This window comes from Corvus hawaiiensis, chromosome 6, assembly GCF_020740725.1.
Source record: "Corvus hawaiiensis isolate bCorHaw1 chromosome 6, bCorHaw1.pri.cur, whole genome shotgun sequence".
Lineage (NCBI taxonomy): Eukaryota > Metazoa > Chordata > Aves > Passeriformes > Corvidae > Corvus > Corvus hawaiiensis.
Window position 1 is genome coordinate 64,242,089 of NC_063218.1, and position 14,608 is coordinate 64,256,696.

Genomic DNA, 14,608 nt, shown 5'->3' on the forward strand with positions numbered 1-14,608 from the left:
ACACAGCATCTATGGAGGGGTGAAAATTATAATCCCAATCTTGCATTTTGTTTTAAAAACACACTTTGATATCTCCATCAAACCCAGGCACCAGATCCATAATGGATTCAAGCATTCAGCCCAACTGATTTTGGCAGCATGCTGATGTCTCAGGGCTTTCCTGCAAGGGACTTTCCAGTTGCCCCATTTCATAGCACACAATTATTTTCCTGACACTTGGAACATCGTTATTTGTAGAGGTGAAATGAAGAGGGGAAAAAAAAAATCATTTTTCATCATTTCAGGCAAAATGATGGAAAACCAGGGAAAATTGCCTCATGGCAGAAGCAAAATGAAAGAATTTTTTAGAGCAAGATCCTTTAATTGACAAAAAATTACACAGCTGGAAAAAACTTTCATTTTAATGAACAATCACAGTGTTACCTTTGTCTATGAAACTTCCGTAGTCATTAGGGTGCAAAATAAAATGCCTATTTTCTATTTTGTTGGTTCTGTGCTGCTTTACATCGTGATTTTCTCTCTGAGGGCAACGTGCAGCATCTCCACTGCTGGGAGGCAGAGATGCACAGCATGGAAGGACTTGAAAAGCAAAGGTCCCATCCCACACACATAATCCCATCCCGTAGAAGTAATCACTTTTTGGATCCAGCTGTTTGTCTGCAACTGCTACATCCCAGCAATATTAACAGCTTTGATTATTGCCAAGGGGAAAAAAAAAAAGGTCTTAGAAGGCTTTTAAAATTTGTCATGGAATGAAGCAAAAGGCAGAACCATGGCAGAGGCAGATTTGGGGAGGCTCATGTGTCTTAAGAATGCTTTTTTCTGTTCTTTTTACCAAATTATTGCAGTGACAGCTCAAATAAGAGACTGCTCTGTTAAAAAAGGACAAGCTGGTGAAGGCTAAAACTGGGCTGCCCTGCAGCTCCACTGAAGGGCGGGAACAGATTGGAATAGGAGATAGGGCACATCACTAGGATCTCAAACAGAAACTTACTTGGAGTTCAAATTGTACTTTAGAACTACCTTTTCCCCCAAAAGTAATACAACAACTAACAGGGAAGGGAAAGGAGCACACAGAAGACTCAGAGAGGCTGGGAATAAATACATGGAAGAAGGACGGTGGAAAAGGAACAGGGAAAAAACCAAACCTGAACATTCCCTGATGGAAGAAATCAGTGAAAGAATGGGAGAGCACACAGTCCAATAAATAAAAGCCAGTTCTACACCTTTACCTTGGAAATATTTTATTTTTCCTAAAAATTCTTGAGGAATGTGTAACACTCTCTATCCTTTAACCCCCAGTATCATTTGTCTCCCTTCCCCTCATCCCATTCCCTGAGAAGTGGCACAGCAAACAAAGGGGGATTGAGCAGAGCCTGGATGTGCCTTGGCTCAGCGCTGATGGAACTCAATACCCACTGTAGCTGTGTGGGCAAAGTCACTCAGCTTCCAGTGCCCCTTCCCGGGCTAATTGCAAGATCACCATAACAAGATAAAAAGATAAATGACTCAATTTTTTAATACTGAGCTTTGAAACCTGAAGTTACATGTGTTTGTTTTGATTTTTTTTTGCTGTTTTATAGTTCTTCAGGGCAGAAGAATCAAACATTAAAATGTAGCAGTCTCCTCACTACCTATTTTCAAGATGATCTTCACCTCCCTGCCCTGTTCTTCCTAATAAATCACCGATTTACTGTTCGGGCCCTGCAGCCCCGACCATTGCTTCTTCATCTCAGTGGGAGCCAAATGATGATTGAGGTGCCAATATATTAGGCTGGCCTGATTCAAAGCAGAGTAAGGAACAAAGCATTTGTGCAGAGCAAAGATAAATGAATATAAATCAAGTGCTAAGCCATTTTCTGTGATGGATTAGCACCTTTCTTTGACCCAATAATGTCAAGGGGTCTCCAAGCTGACAGGAACTAATGTGGAAATCTGTGCTGTGTGAAGGCAGGAGGAATCCTGATCTCCAGCTGCACTGCTCCTCTGTCTGCATTTTGCTCTTGCTCAGGTGTGAGCAACCCATCTCCTCCATCTCCCCTTGGGAAATGTCACTACAGTGCCCACCAAAACTGTCTCTAGAGTATAAAAGATTTCTTCCACTCTGAGTTTCTGCCTGTAACCCCATTTTTACCAGAAAACCAGTGGGTCATAGACAGTGCCTAGCCAAGGACGGGATGGAAAAGCTTTCTCAGTATCTTACAGAGCGGTCTGAGCTGGAAAGGATCATCTCAAGGAATCATCTCATTCCAAACCCCTGCCACGGACACCTTCCACCAGCCCAGGTTGCTCCAAGCCCCATCCAACCTGGCCTGGAAAAATTCCAGGGATGGGGCAGCCACAGCTTCTCTGGGCACCCTGTGCCAGGGCCTCACCATCCTCCCAGGGAACAATTCCTTCCCAATATCCCATCCAACCCTGCCCTCTGGCAGTGGGAAGCCATTCCCTGTGTCCTGTCACTCCAAGCCCTTGTCCAAAGTCTCTCTCCATACTTCTTGTAGCTCCCTTCAGGTACTGAAAAGCTGCATCAGGACACCCCAAGCCTCCTCGCTGGTATCTGCTGATATTGCCAAAGTACAAAACTCCACAAAGGCAGCAGCAAAAAGCAGATGTTTGGCTCAAATCTGGCAACTGCAATTTTGCCAAAAACAGATGTGAGGAAAAAAAAATTAGTGCACACAGAGAAAACCTGAGTGGGAGTCGAGGCCAAACCTCTCAGTCCTGGCCGTGTGCAGTAGCTGGAGCTGTATTATATTCTATTAAATAGTGGTTAAAATGCACTGCGTCACCAACTGGTGGCAAAGCTGCAGGGTTTGAGAGCAGGAAACACATCCAAGTCCTGCAGCTACTGCAGCCTCCACCATTGGCCTTTTCCAGATGCAAAAGTTGAGTATGACTCGTCCAAAAGAAGAAAAGAGGATGTTTGTCCTGTGTTTGTACCATGAGCCTGGACACTCAGCTCTGTAAAAACAAGGGCTCTGTGCCTGGGCTGCTCTCCCAGCTCTCTCTGGATCTGGGTGCAGACAGCCTGGGATGCTCAAATCCCACAGGTGAGTGGCACTCGTTTAACCTGCTGGAGAGACTGAGTCACCTCTCACCCTCTCCCCTGGAAAGATCATCGATATGATGTGCTCCAGGCTGGACTCCACCCTCCTGTCTCCACATCACACTGATAAGAGGCAGTACCTCAAAGAGACCCAGGGCATTAAAAATGAGCTGAAGGTGCTCTCACTGCCACCTACATTGTTTGAAATTTCCACTGAACTACATCTGAAGTGAGAGCAGCCCTGCTCCTCTTTGTCCCAAGTTTTGTGTTCCCAGCCTCTGCTCTTGTCAAAGCTGGAATATCCTCCCTCAGCAGGCTCAGCTTTGGTTACATCAATTCCCTGCCTCAGCATAAGCACTGTATAAACACATAAATGCAAGTGCAGGCATAAAAGGGGCAGTGGGGACGTGTTTGGGGGCAAAAAAGGATGGGTGAGACTGCAGCACCCCCGATTTAGTACAGCTTAAACCGCCACAAAATCACACCCTGCCAGTGCCACCACGTCTTGTAGAAATAACAGAAACTGCTGAAATGCTGAAAAAATCATAAATGAAGTAAAACCCCTTAAATTTAATCTCTTCTGCTTTCAGAGAAAATAGTAAAAGACTTACTTTTAGAAGTCAATAGAAAACTTATCCACAGTTCTGGCATTCTGAAGCAAACGGAATTTGCCAAGTGCAAGAAGTTGTTTATAAGAAAAGAAACAGAGAACTGGAAGTGGTTCCAGAAAATTTATTATGACCCACCTGACTGTAGCCAAGAATATTACATCAGCCCAGATAGCCTGAGAACTGGAACAATATTGCTCTCAAATTAGCAAGTTGCTGGTACCACAGGCAGGGAGAAATGGTTTTGCAGGAGGTCTGGGTTCTCTCCCCAGCTCTGATGGGCAAGGCTGCTTCCAAACTCACTCCCTGTGACCAGAAACAAAGGATTTCTTCTCTTTATTCCTAAGGTTGGTCGGTTGGCTTTGCTGAGGGTGGGGAAGTGGTGTTTGTTTTTAAAACACCTTAAGATTCTTAGGGCAGGTGAGCATCTCTTAGTAACACTTTCAGAATTTGCTGTACTCAACATGAGCTTTCTTGGTTCCTGCTTAAAGAGGGATGACTACAAGGTAACTCCAACCCTAAAGCCACAGAGCCCCTGCTGCTGCTGCTGAGTTAGAATTAAGTACAGTGCCAGCAAGGCGAAGAATTCTTTGGTGCCACGTTCAAAAAAGGAAAGCACAGCGCACACAAAGAGGTCAGCTGACACTGAAGTAATAATTCAAAGATCATAATTAGAGAACACCTCTGCAATATTTAGACGATTTCACTCCAAAATAGAACACAGCACTGAGTAGCTACAACATGACAGCTCATCCAACAACCTTCTCTTCCTCTCCCACTGCAATCAAAGCCTGAGTGCTCCCCACTGCAGCTGCAGGGGGATTTCTCTCATTTAGCAGCACTGATAAATTGCCTATTTTATGAGAGTCTAAGAAGCCAAGACTCATAAACTCTCTGATGGAGCTGCCATGACATCATTAATTCTGAAGCACCATTATGGATGCCTTTTATCTTGAAGCATCTAAAAGAACTTTCTTACACATTAAACAAGGTAGTTCATCAGCAGTGCTTCCTGGAAAGGGCCTTTCTCTCCCTTCTCTTTCCCTCCCCTCACAGCGGAGCATTCTGAGGAAAAAGGGTCTGAAATGAGGTTCTGCTTCTGAACATTCAGTTCTTACAATGGTGAATCCTCTTAAACAGCTCCAGTAATCTCCTAGTAATCTCTCACCAGAGTTAACACTCTGGGGCAAAAATATAATCATCTTTAATTCTTTCGGGCTGGGGGAAGTTCCAGGATACAACCCTGAACCAAAAGCATTTAGTGCCTGAGCTAAAGTTTTCAGTACATCATCCCAGGATGGAAGAGGCTCCCTCCAAGTTATCAGCATATCCCAATGAATACCAAGGGCATCCCCAGGTGGAAAAATACCACTCAAGCATTGACTCGAGTAAGAACCACATTGCATCCAACCACAGAGAGCTCAATTCTTATAAGCATGGTCACATCAACCATAAGGCCCATGTCAGGTCTAAATCATATCACAGTTCATATTTTATATGTTTTTTTTAATCTATAAAACACATAAACCACATAAGCAAATAGCTAATGAAAAGCAGAGCGCAGGAAATTTTACAGGGCAAACAGAGGTCATCTGTTTTCAAAGAGGTTATGTTGTCATTTGTGTTTCTGCTGCCAAATGTCTTCTCCACGAATAAAAGAGCATTTGTTGCATCAGGTTTCATTCCCAATTTCATTTTCTGTATTTTGTATTGAAAGGAAATGCACTTTAGATACATCAGCATTTCCCTCCTTACCAAACACTGAGGAGGAAAATCAGGGGGAGCTGCGCATTTTTTATTTATTTGTTTAGGGTTTTGTTTGTTTGTTTCTATCCACACCTGCCTGAAACCTGAGGTATGGATTTCAAACTATCATGAAAGCTGTGAAGGAGCATTTGGGCCCACTACACAGACACACTATTTGTCAGAATTTGGTTCAGATTTAGGCTTCACTGAAGACATCATCACCACCACTCTCGCGCCAAACATGGTCAAAGAGCTGAGGTTTGGGTCTAACTGGAGCCTTTAGGAACTACGTCCATCTCTGCATTTCTTAGGTAGGAAGGAAAAGGGCTCTGAATTTCTTTTCATGTATCAGACTGAAAAAACAAACAGACAATTCCTCTTTTCTTCTGGGATGCAATGAATAGACCCAAACCACTCTGCAGAAACGCCGATTTATGGATTTCAATTGCCTTGGCCCTTCCTCCTTTTAAAGCAGTTTGAAGTTTCAAACAATACCTGGTACAAAGCAAAGATCCATATCACTGTCTTTGTTTTCCAGCAGGAGAAACAGAGGCACAGCCATCAAAGCCCTTGGTTCCCCAGGAAACACAGTACCCTGGAAGTCAGGAAAAAGGGTGAGAGAACAGAAGGGGTTATCAATAATTCTTTTCCTGTTGGCACATCTTTGGTGACCACGGGCCACCTGGTGCCATGTCCAGGTGAAATCCATCTCCCCTTAGCAGATTTTTGCAATATCCTCCATGGTACCTGCCTGACAGCCTAAAAGCTCAAGGCATTTCCATATGGATATGGTTTATTCAGTGTCTTCAGCTGGAAGGGACAAAAAAAATCCAAATCATTTCAATGTTAGAGTCTACTTCAGTACTGTTTTGGTTACCTTCTGGGCTTGTTTTGTTTATGTGCCCTTTTTCTCCTGAGGGATGGTGCCAACAAGACATGCATCTCTACAAAAAAACACCAATGGAAGAGTCCAGAAGGAACGGACACATTCATCCTGCCACTCTCCTGCTCTCTCCCTTTGTTAAACAAGCATCCCTGTTTTGCTTCACTGCTCCTGTGCACCAGGCTAACGGCTTCCAAGATTTTTCCACAACAATATCCAAAGCCCCGTTCCAGCACAGCGTTCTGGACGGCTTTTTCCAGTGCACACACATATTCCCCCAGCTGACTTCTTTCATTTCCAAGTTATTGTACCATTAGAATGACAAGATGAGATTTATTGCATCGCAGACGTATCTTAAATAACCCAGAGAGGCGCTGACATTCCCAGCTCTGGATGGGGCCTGTGCAAACCCCTCTCTCCTGCTGGAAGGACAAGCTGAGATCAGATTGATGTGGAGGTTTTCAGCAGGGAATGATTAAAAACAAAAAGAAAACTGGGGGAAGGGAGATATTTTGAAAGAAAAACTTCTCTATTCTCAGAAGAGAAGGAAAACTGTTTTGAGGCAGCATAAAAAACCCTAAGCCTGTGCTGAAACAGAGCATGGAGTGGGAAAAGCCTTTGGAGGCTGGAAAGGCAACATAGGTTTAGTACACAGCTCCCGGGACCCGGCAGCAGAAATACTGAATTTATTCCAGCCTGCCACTAAATCACATGACTGAGGCATTTCCCTCGGTTTTCTCATCTGTAAAACAGTTAACAACCCTGCTTCCCACAGCCCATGCCTCCGAGATGCTTGGAAAACGCTCCGAGATGCGGAGGAAGGAAGCGGCAGGGCAAGACAAAAGCTCTCAGTCTGCACAGGGGAAAAGCTCTAAGCTGAACACTAAATTCGTGATCCACTGAGACGAAAGGCTGAGCTTTAGTCTGCTGCTTTATATAAAACATAATACTGGATAGCAGCCTCAAAAGCAAGGCAACTTCAGAATTCTGGGTTTCCTCCAAAGAACTCTTGGGGGGAAAAAAAAACCCGACCAACACAGAGCAAGACAACTCTCAGTGAACACAGCCATGACCAAGTCAGCAGCTGCTTCAAGACAAGTATTAACCTGAAAAACAAGCACTTTCTTGTCTACAGCAAGGCAGGTGTTGCTGCAATTACAGATTTCTGGTATTTGCAACTAAATCATTAATTCTCCACCAGGGCAGAGCCGGTGAAGAGCCCAGAAGTTCTGTCCATATCCACCACAGGGGCTGCTTGTTGCCTCTGCATTTGTGGCAACATCTGTGTCCTGATAAAAATACAATTTTTTTACACTTCCAAACCAAATGATGCAGCAAAGAAGCTGTTTTACAACAAATTATGAGATAAGGCTGAATCTATCTGTGCTCTCCCCTGCCTCTAAAAGCCTGAAGGGAGATGAAAGGCAAGCCGGGGCACGCCAGTGGGAGCAGGCAAATGACTTCGAGATCACCACTCACACACACACACAAAATTCCCTTTATTGGCACTGTCTGACTAGAGAGAGAAGAAAAACCAAACCAATTAAAAAAATAATTAAAAAGAAGATCAATCTGTTGTGGTGAGACTAAAAGACACCCAGCTTCACCAGCCATCTTCACTCTGAGCTTCACACAAAGCTTCACTTTGTCTGAAACTTGGAGCCTTGCAGCAAGAGATGAGCACGAGGCTTGCTCTGTCACAAGGTAGAGCACAGAAGGGTGTTGTTCTCCTGGGATTATATCCCCCAGTTAGGACATTTTACTCCATGCCTGGGAACCGAGGAGTAACATGGGAATTTTTGTTCAATATTCACAGTTTTGATCCTTGATGGGCAAGGCTCATTTCTGCAGCACAGCTTCTCTCTGAGCAAAGGCTTTTTCTCTGTTTCACATTGACACGGAGGCCGCAGAGAGGACAGCTTGCCATAATTCTGCAGTGAGTAATGAACCCACACGGCTTCCATCCACAGCATGTGATCCATGGAACTTCCCAGAGGAGGAGAAGGCCTTTCCCTGCAGCCCAGCCTGGCTGGGCTGGAGCAGCAGCTATTCCTAACCCACGTGCTCCAGCATCACCCTCCTGCACGGAACCAATCCATGCTGAAATGGCACTTACCGTCCTCAACTTTTACCCCTGGCTTCAGTTGTCATCTTTAAAAGAAAGTTATTTCTTTCCTTGCAGTTTTCCACATTCCCTGCCTGCTTCCGAGCAACTCCATCTGGCATTAATAGCATTGCCCCACTGCCTGGGAGGACCTGCTGTTCCATCCTTTGCAGACAAGTTTGTGACAGGCAGAGCCAAAAAAAAAAAGGGCTTATTTCATCATGTAAGAGACTGATTTTTACTTTAACGCCAGACCAATCCCTTCCAAAAATAAAAGGCAAGTAAATGGTCAGTTCAGCTTCTCTGCTGCCTTTCCCAAGGTCACGACCAAGGGCTGGCAGGCTCACAGCCAGGCTGTGAAAGGGATGAATTTCCCCTTCCTGATCTCTTAAAATGTGTAACATCTTGGCTCACCCTCGTGCCCCTTTAATCTCTTTGCTGCATTCATACATTCTCCTCACCAACTAGAATGCAATTGCTGCTCCACAGTCTATTTTTTTTAAATAAACATTCCTTCTTCATTTTATTATTTAATATCATCTGATCCTGCAACTCTGGAAGCCGAGTGATTTTGGAGTGCCCAGAAATCACATCCCAAACAAGACTGAAATAACTTTTTTATTATCATTACTCATTTGTTTTACAGCCTGTTATTGCAAGCAGCTTATCCTGCCACGTATGAAGTCTGGATAGATTAACAAATAAACCCAAAAAGCTTAGAAGAAAACAACAGAAGATCCAGGTACTACTTGTAGCTCGTATTACTGGAAGTAAGGGTTGAGGAGGTTGCAATGAGGCAGCTCTTGCTGTCCTTTCTACACTTTCACCTTCACTGGAGTATTTTCTGCTTTGTGCTGGCCAAGGAAATCCAAATCATCTTCTCACACAGTATTTCACCAACTAAAGTGTGCGGGTTTGAAAGGTTCAGAACTGCCAAGGCAGAAACCAGAAGTTAAAAAGGTTGTTTGGCGATCTCTCTACATTTTCTGAAAAATAAACTGTATTAAGACAGTGGTTCCCTTCCAGTTTAAGGCAACAAAAGCCTAACTGGGAGTCTGCAATACCAAATTAAAGGGCTAAAATAAGGTATTATGGATAACAAAGAATTGGGGGAAAAACTCTCCCACCAAAAAAGCACTTGGTATCTTTTCCTCATGAGATCACGAACTGAAGCCTCATGGAAAGGGAAGGAAAAGGCTTATTCACACTCAGTTCTCTTTGTTTTTGTGTTTTACCAGTGACATTTCTCGGCACTTGTGCTCAGGGACAGAGCCTTGCAAACAATGCAGTGGTTTAAATGACTATGCAGGGTTTCACTGGAAACAATAAACCCTAAAATTCCCATAAAAATGGGAATCCACACTGGGCCACCAGAGTTATCTGTGCTTCAGCACTATCCTGAAGCCTCTTATAAGATACCTGGATCCCCTCACAGGTCTCCAGTGGGACAGGGCACAGCACAACCAGCAATCAGCCATGGAAGTCGCTGTCCCCTTGGACAAGGAACACTGTCCACGTCCAGAGCACCTCCAGGAAGAGCATCCAGTCCAATCCCACCCTCAGGGCCACGGCTTCATTTGAAACATGCCCTGATGAATCCCAGGTGGCTGACTGAAGATAAGGAGCAGGATCCCATCCTGACAGGGATACACAGGAGCTCAAACCCCAAGATAAGAGGCCTTCATGTTTCATTCCCGTGAGAAACCAGTGCACAGGAATGACTGAGGATAAAACTGTTCAAGCTTGGAGATGAGAAGAGCAGGGGCTGTGCAAATGAGCAGCCAGACATAAGTCACATCAGCACCAGCCTGGTGGCTTTTGAAGCTGGCACACATGGGTTGTGTAGAGAAGGATACAAGAAGGTACAGAACCTGCAGGAGGCTTGTATTAATAGCTAGCTTTGGGTTAGTAGTTGAGGGAGAGAGGGAACAGCACAGGGATAGAGTGTAATTGGATCCTGGCTTGGGGAAGAAAGACGAGGCTGTGCTCTGTATGTAAACACACATGGAGGAAAAGAGAAAGGAAAGCCAAAAAAACCTTGTCAGAGCTGACCACACTTGCTTTTTCCACAGCTGAGGTTTCCAGCCACCCTTTTTGACTACAAAAGAAACAAAATAAATACAAGCAGAGCAGAGGATTTCTGTGAGTGCTGTGGGTGTGGGAGCAGGACACCTATGACATAAGCTGGGGGCACAGCAGGGCTGTGAATCACAGGGTAGTCAAAGGAGAAGTTCCTGCCCAAACAATGCACACAGTGTTGGGCTACAGGTTGTGTAGGCAGCAGCCCTGAGCTCAGGGATTGAGAGCTGGAAAAGGCCCCCCAAAAGACACTGAAAGGCAAAAAAAAGTGAGAGAACCTGGGCTCTGGAACAGTCACACTTTATCTGCCTCCCAGGACAGAAGAACCTCAAATCTACAGAGAAAACTCTGGCTCTTACTTCACCCCACCATCCCTCTCTGTTGAAGACTTGCCTCAGAACTTTGTAATAACGAATTAAATAAAAAAGATTTACTCAGATGCTTTTAAACACCACCGATCTTATTTACTACATTAAACTGCTGAACACCCTGACTTAAAATTACCTGTTTTCCAGCTTTTTCACTAAGATAAAAAAGGCAGCAAGAACTCCTGAGTCGAGCAGGAGGTGCTGAGCCAGCCTGGAATCTGTCTCTGACCAGGATCTGAAAAGCTGGTACTCAGGAGAAAGACAAAGGCCTGAATGTCACCTAAAAATAACCCCACAATTCAGGGAACAGAAAAGTAGTAACACGACAAAATGCAAAGAATATGCAAGCTTACCCAGCAAATGCCAGAGCAGGAGACCAAAATAAATCACAGCTGAAGCAAATCTAGTGAAAACCACAGGCATAATAAAAAACAGACAGTAAAACGCAGCATAGATGGATCGCTAGCTCCGAGTTTTCTCTGGTAATGTTTCCAGTAAGGCCCAGAAGATAAATCTCATGGTGGAAACGATAAGAACTTCTGAGTTACAGAGCCCTTCTGAGTTACAAGACTGTACAGATGTACAGATGCATGAGACTGAGAAGGAAACAGCATCGTCCACGATTTCTACAAATCTGTGTGGCTGTAGTTTTCTCTGAAATAACATCTGTGCTCACCGAGGGAAGGTAGGAAGGAAATACGCTCCTTAAAAACACGCTCCACTTCTTTTTCCAAGCAAAACCAGGTACACACACTCCAGCTCTGTTAGCCCCCACTATAAGCCCAGTGTGATCACAGCCCCCCAGGGCCCTGGGCTCTCTTATTTAACATTCAACAGTCATGGGAGACCTACAGGAAAAGGCAGGTCCAGAAGGCTACAAAAGCAAACATATCCCAAATTATGCTCTTCACAGCAGCCCTGCCTTTCCCTACGAGAGGCTGTGGGACAAACTGGAGTTGGATCCATGGCACTGACCACACTTTGTCAGGACAAGCACTGCCCAAGCTGAGGGACACACATCTGCCAGGGCTGTCAGGGAACGGGCAGGACCAATTTCTATTGAGAGCAGTCAGTTCTGCTGAACTGAAAAGCCATAATTCCATAATTCTCTCTACATGCAGCTCCCTTCTCTCCTTAGGCCATCTCCATCTACCTTTTTTTACTTTCTTCTTCTCCCATGGTTATCACAGCTGTTCAGCAGAGTTCATCTGGGACAGAAAGCTCTTTCAGACAGAAAATTCATTGTCTTGCATTGTGAGTCTTAATATATAGAAACAGTGCCCAGAGGTGAGCTTTGGATTTGGGAGAAGGCTTATGATGGGCTGGTTCTGCTTTGAGTGCGTAATAGCTCGTCATATAAACAGAATCACAGAATCATTAGGGTTGCAAAAGACCTCCACGATCATCAAACCAAATACCCCTGTGGCCACTAAACCATTTCATGAAGTGCCACCATCTACTCCTCCACGTCCCTTCTCCACTCTAACAGTGGAGCACACTGGACTATTAAACTCTTCTTAAACTGCAGAATTCAGGCAGAATATAAAATTTGTTCTGCCTAAACTATCTCAAATGGAACCACGGACATATTTAAGCAGCCCTAATAATTGCCAGAGAGCCAAGGCTGAGGAGACTCCCACGTGCAACGAAGGTAGCGGAGATTTCTCCTTTGGATGCTGTGACACCAGAGACTCCCACAACTCATGTGCCAACAATCAGTGTGAGCAGGAGGAGACTCAGACACTGTTCTGGCAGATGAAAGGCTTGGCAAAAAAGCCCAGGCAAGAGCTGAGCTATGCAGGCCACGCCAGTATCTGCAGACATGGTTATTAAAGCTCCAGCAGCCTCCAGATCTCTTACCTTCAAGAAACAACAGTGAGAGTGTGCCGGGCAATGTGGGAATTGTCACTGGCCAGACAAAACCTGGGTGAGTTATGGTTGAAAGTGCAACCTTTCCTCTCAACACTGGGAGAGTCCCCCACCTCCCAGTTCAGCAACAGGATCCTTCATCCACTGGGCATTCAGCCAGCGCTACACTCCGAGGGCAGGTATTGCCAGGATAATACATCAGACTTGCTTTTGGTGGCCTGTGTTCATTGCTGCCTCACTTACACATCAAAACTTGGGAAAACCTTGGTGAAACCAAGTGAAGTTCCCAGTAAACCATCTGCTCATCCTGCAGAGACTGAGAGTCTGGGTTGGATTCGTGGGAGGAAATGGTGAGAGGCTTGCAAAGCCAGCCTTGCATAACCTCGCTGACATCAAAGGCCTGCCAGGGGTTTAGATCAGATCAAAATTTGACTGTGCAGCATTTGCACTAGGACCAACCAAAACTCAGATATCCTCAGAGGCAATTCCTGATTCATGCTTACATTTTAACCAAGAACTTTTCTCTGCAATTCCAGTCTCTTTATTTTTTCTAAAGCAGACCAGTTTAAGATAAGATTACTCATATTTAGTAAATCACTTTATAGGTCTTCTAAAGCAACTATTTAAAATACCTGAGCCCATGCAGGGAACACCAGAATATTGAACATCTGACATGTTCAATGAAGCACTTCTATAGAGAATTAAGAATAGATAAGAAGGGTAAGAGGAAAGAAGATAAAGTGTAATCAGCAAGAGGGAGGAAAACCCAACCTACTACTTGCTGGGTTTTTTGAGAGTCAAAAAACTGACCTGAAGAAAACCACAAATACCTGTTCACTGTGTTACATTTTGCATCCTGAATAATACATACACCTCTCCTGTGTATTGAAAATAAAACTCACTGGAGCTGTCATGGTTACTGTGCAGCTGGAGAGTGTCAGGATTAAATGACATCCTTAGGTTACGGCTGGGAAACATGCAGAGGTGTAGCTTGTAAGGGAAATAGTTTTGTATTTTGGCTGTGGTCCCAATTCAAGAAGAGCATGGAGTGCATCTAGAGGATGTTTCACTGTCTGCAGAGGGAGAGAGAACCTAGCAGAGAGAGAGTCAACCTAACCCAAATATCCCAACAGCTCCCAACTTCTGGATTCTCAGGACAGGCTGCATAAGGCAAGCACTGAAAAGAAATTCCCAGCATGTATGTAAAGCTAAAGACATATTATTGCAAAATAGAAATATATGTATTTTAGAGGAGCTGAAGTGACTGATACCCACAGGATTAAAAGTATAGTTTACTTGAGGTCACTTTTTGCACTGACAGGAATTCAAAAATGCCTTTGTTCTTAGTCACCTAGCCAAGACAAATCTATTCAGATGGAAGAGATACAAACAGCAACAAGGATTAATTACAACATAATTAATTAATGGTAACGTCTGGATGAAATGATAAACCAGTGGAAAGATTAAAAAAACCCTCTAAACTGTGATACAGATCCTTGGTAACCAGATCCATTTATTACCATTAGCACCCAGAGCCAGCATTACTGTTTCTCTCTCTGCCATATAAAGTTATAATTAATAATGCAGCACAGCCGTCGACACCTGAGATCGATTCCCAGTTCTGCTCTTCCAGGACCAGACTCTGTGACAGGAGAGAACTTTGGAGATACCTGATACTGCCTCAGCATCTGCTACCTTGGTGCAGTGTATGCTGGAACACAGCAATCCCCTCCCCAGGCACAGTATAGATGCAGGGAAAAAAAGTTGGGGAAAGAGTGTATTTCATTTAAAAAATGTAGCACTTCAGAGTTTATCACGTGTATTTTATGGGTAAAACCAGCAAGGCACAAGGAGCTCACAGGCTCCTGGCAAAGCCTTTGACTGTGTCCTGCTTTTAGCATGAGC

The 14,608-nt window shown here is 44.4% G+C and overlaps 1 protein-coding gene across 1 annotated transcript in view; it reads right to left on the bottom strand.

Moving 5' to 3' along the window:
• Positions 1-14,608, bottom strand: part of ABTB2 (ankyrin repeat and BTB domain containing 2) — a 112,558-nt gene that overhangs the window by 49,394 nt on the left and 48,556 nt on the right. The gene's annotated exons all lie outside the window — the stretch shown is intronic.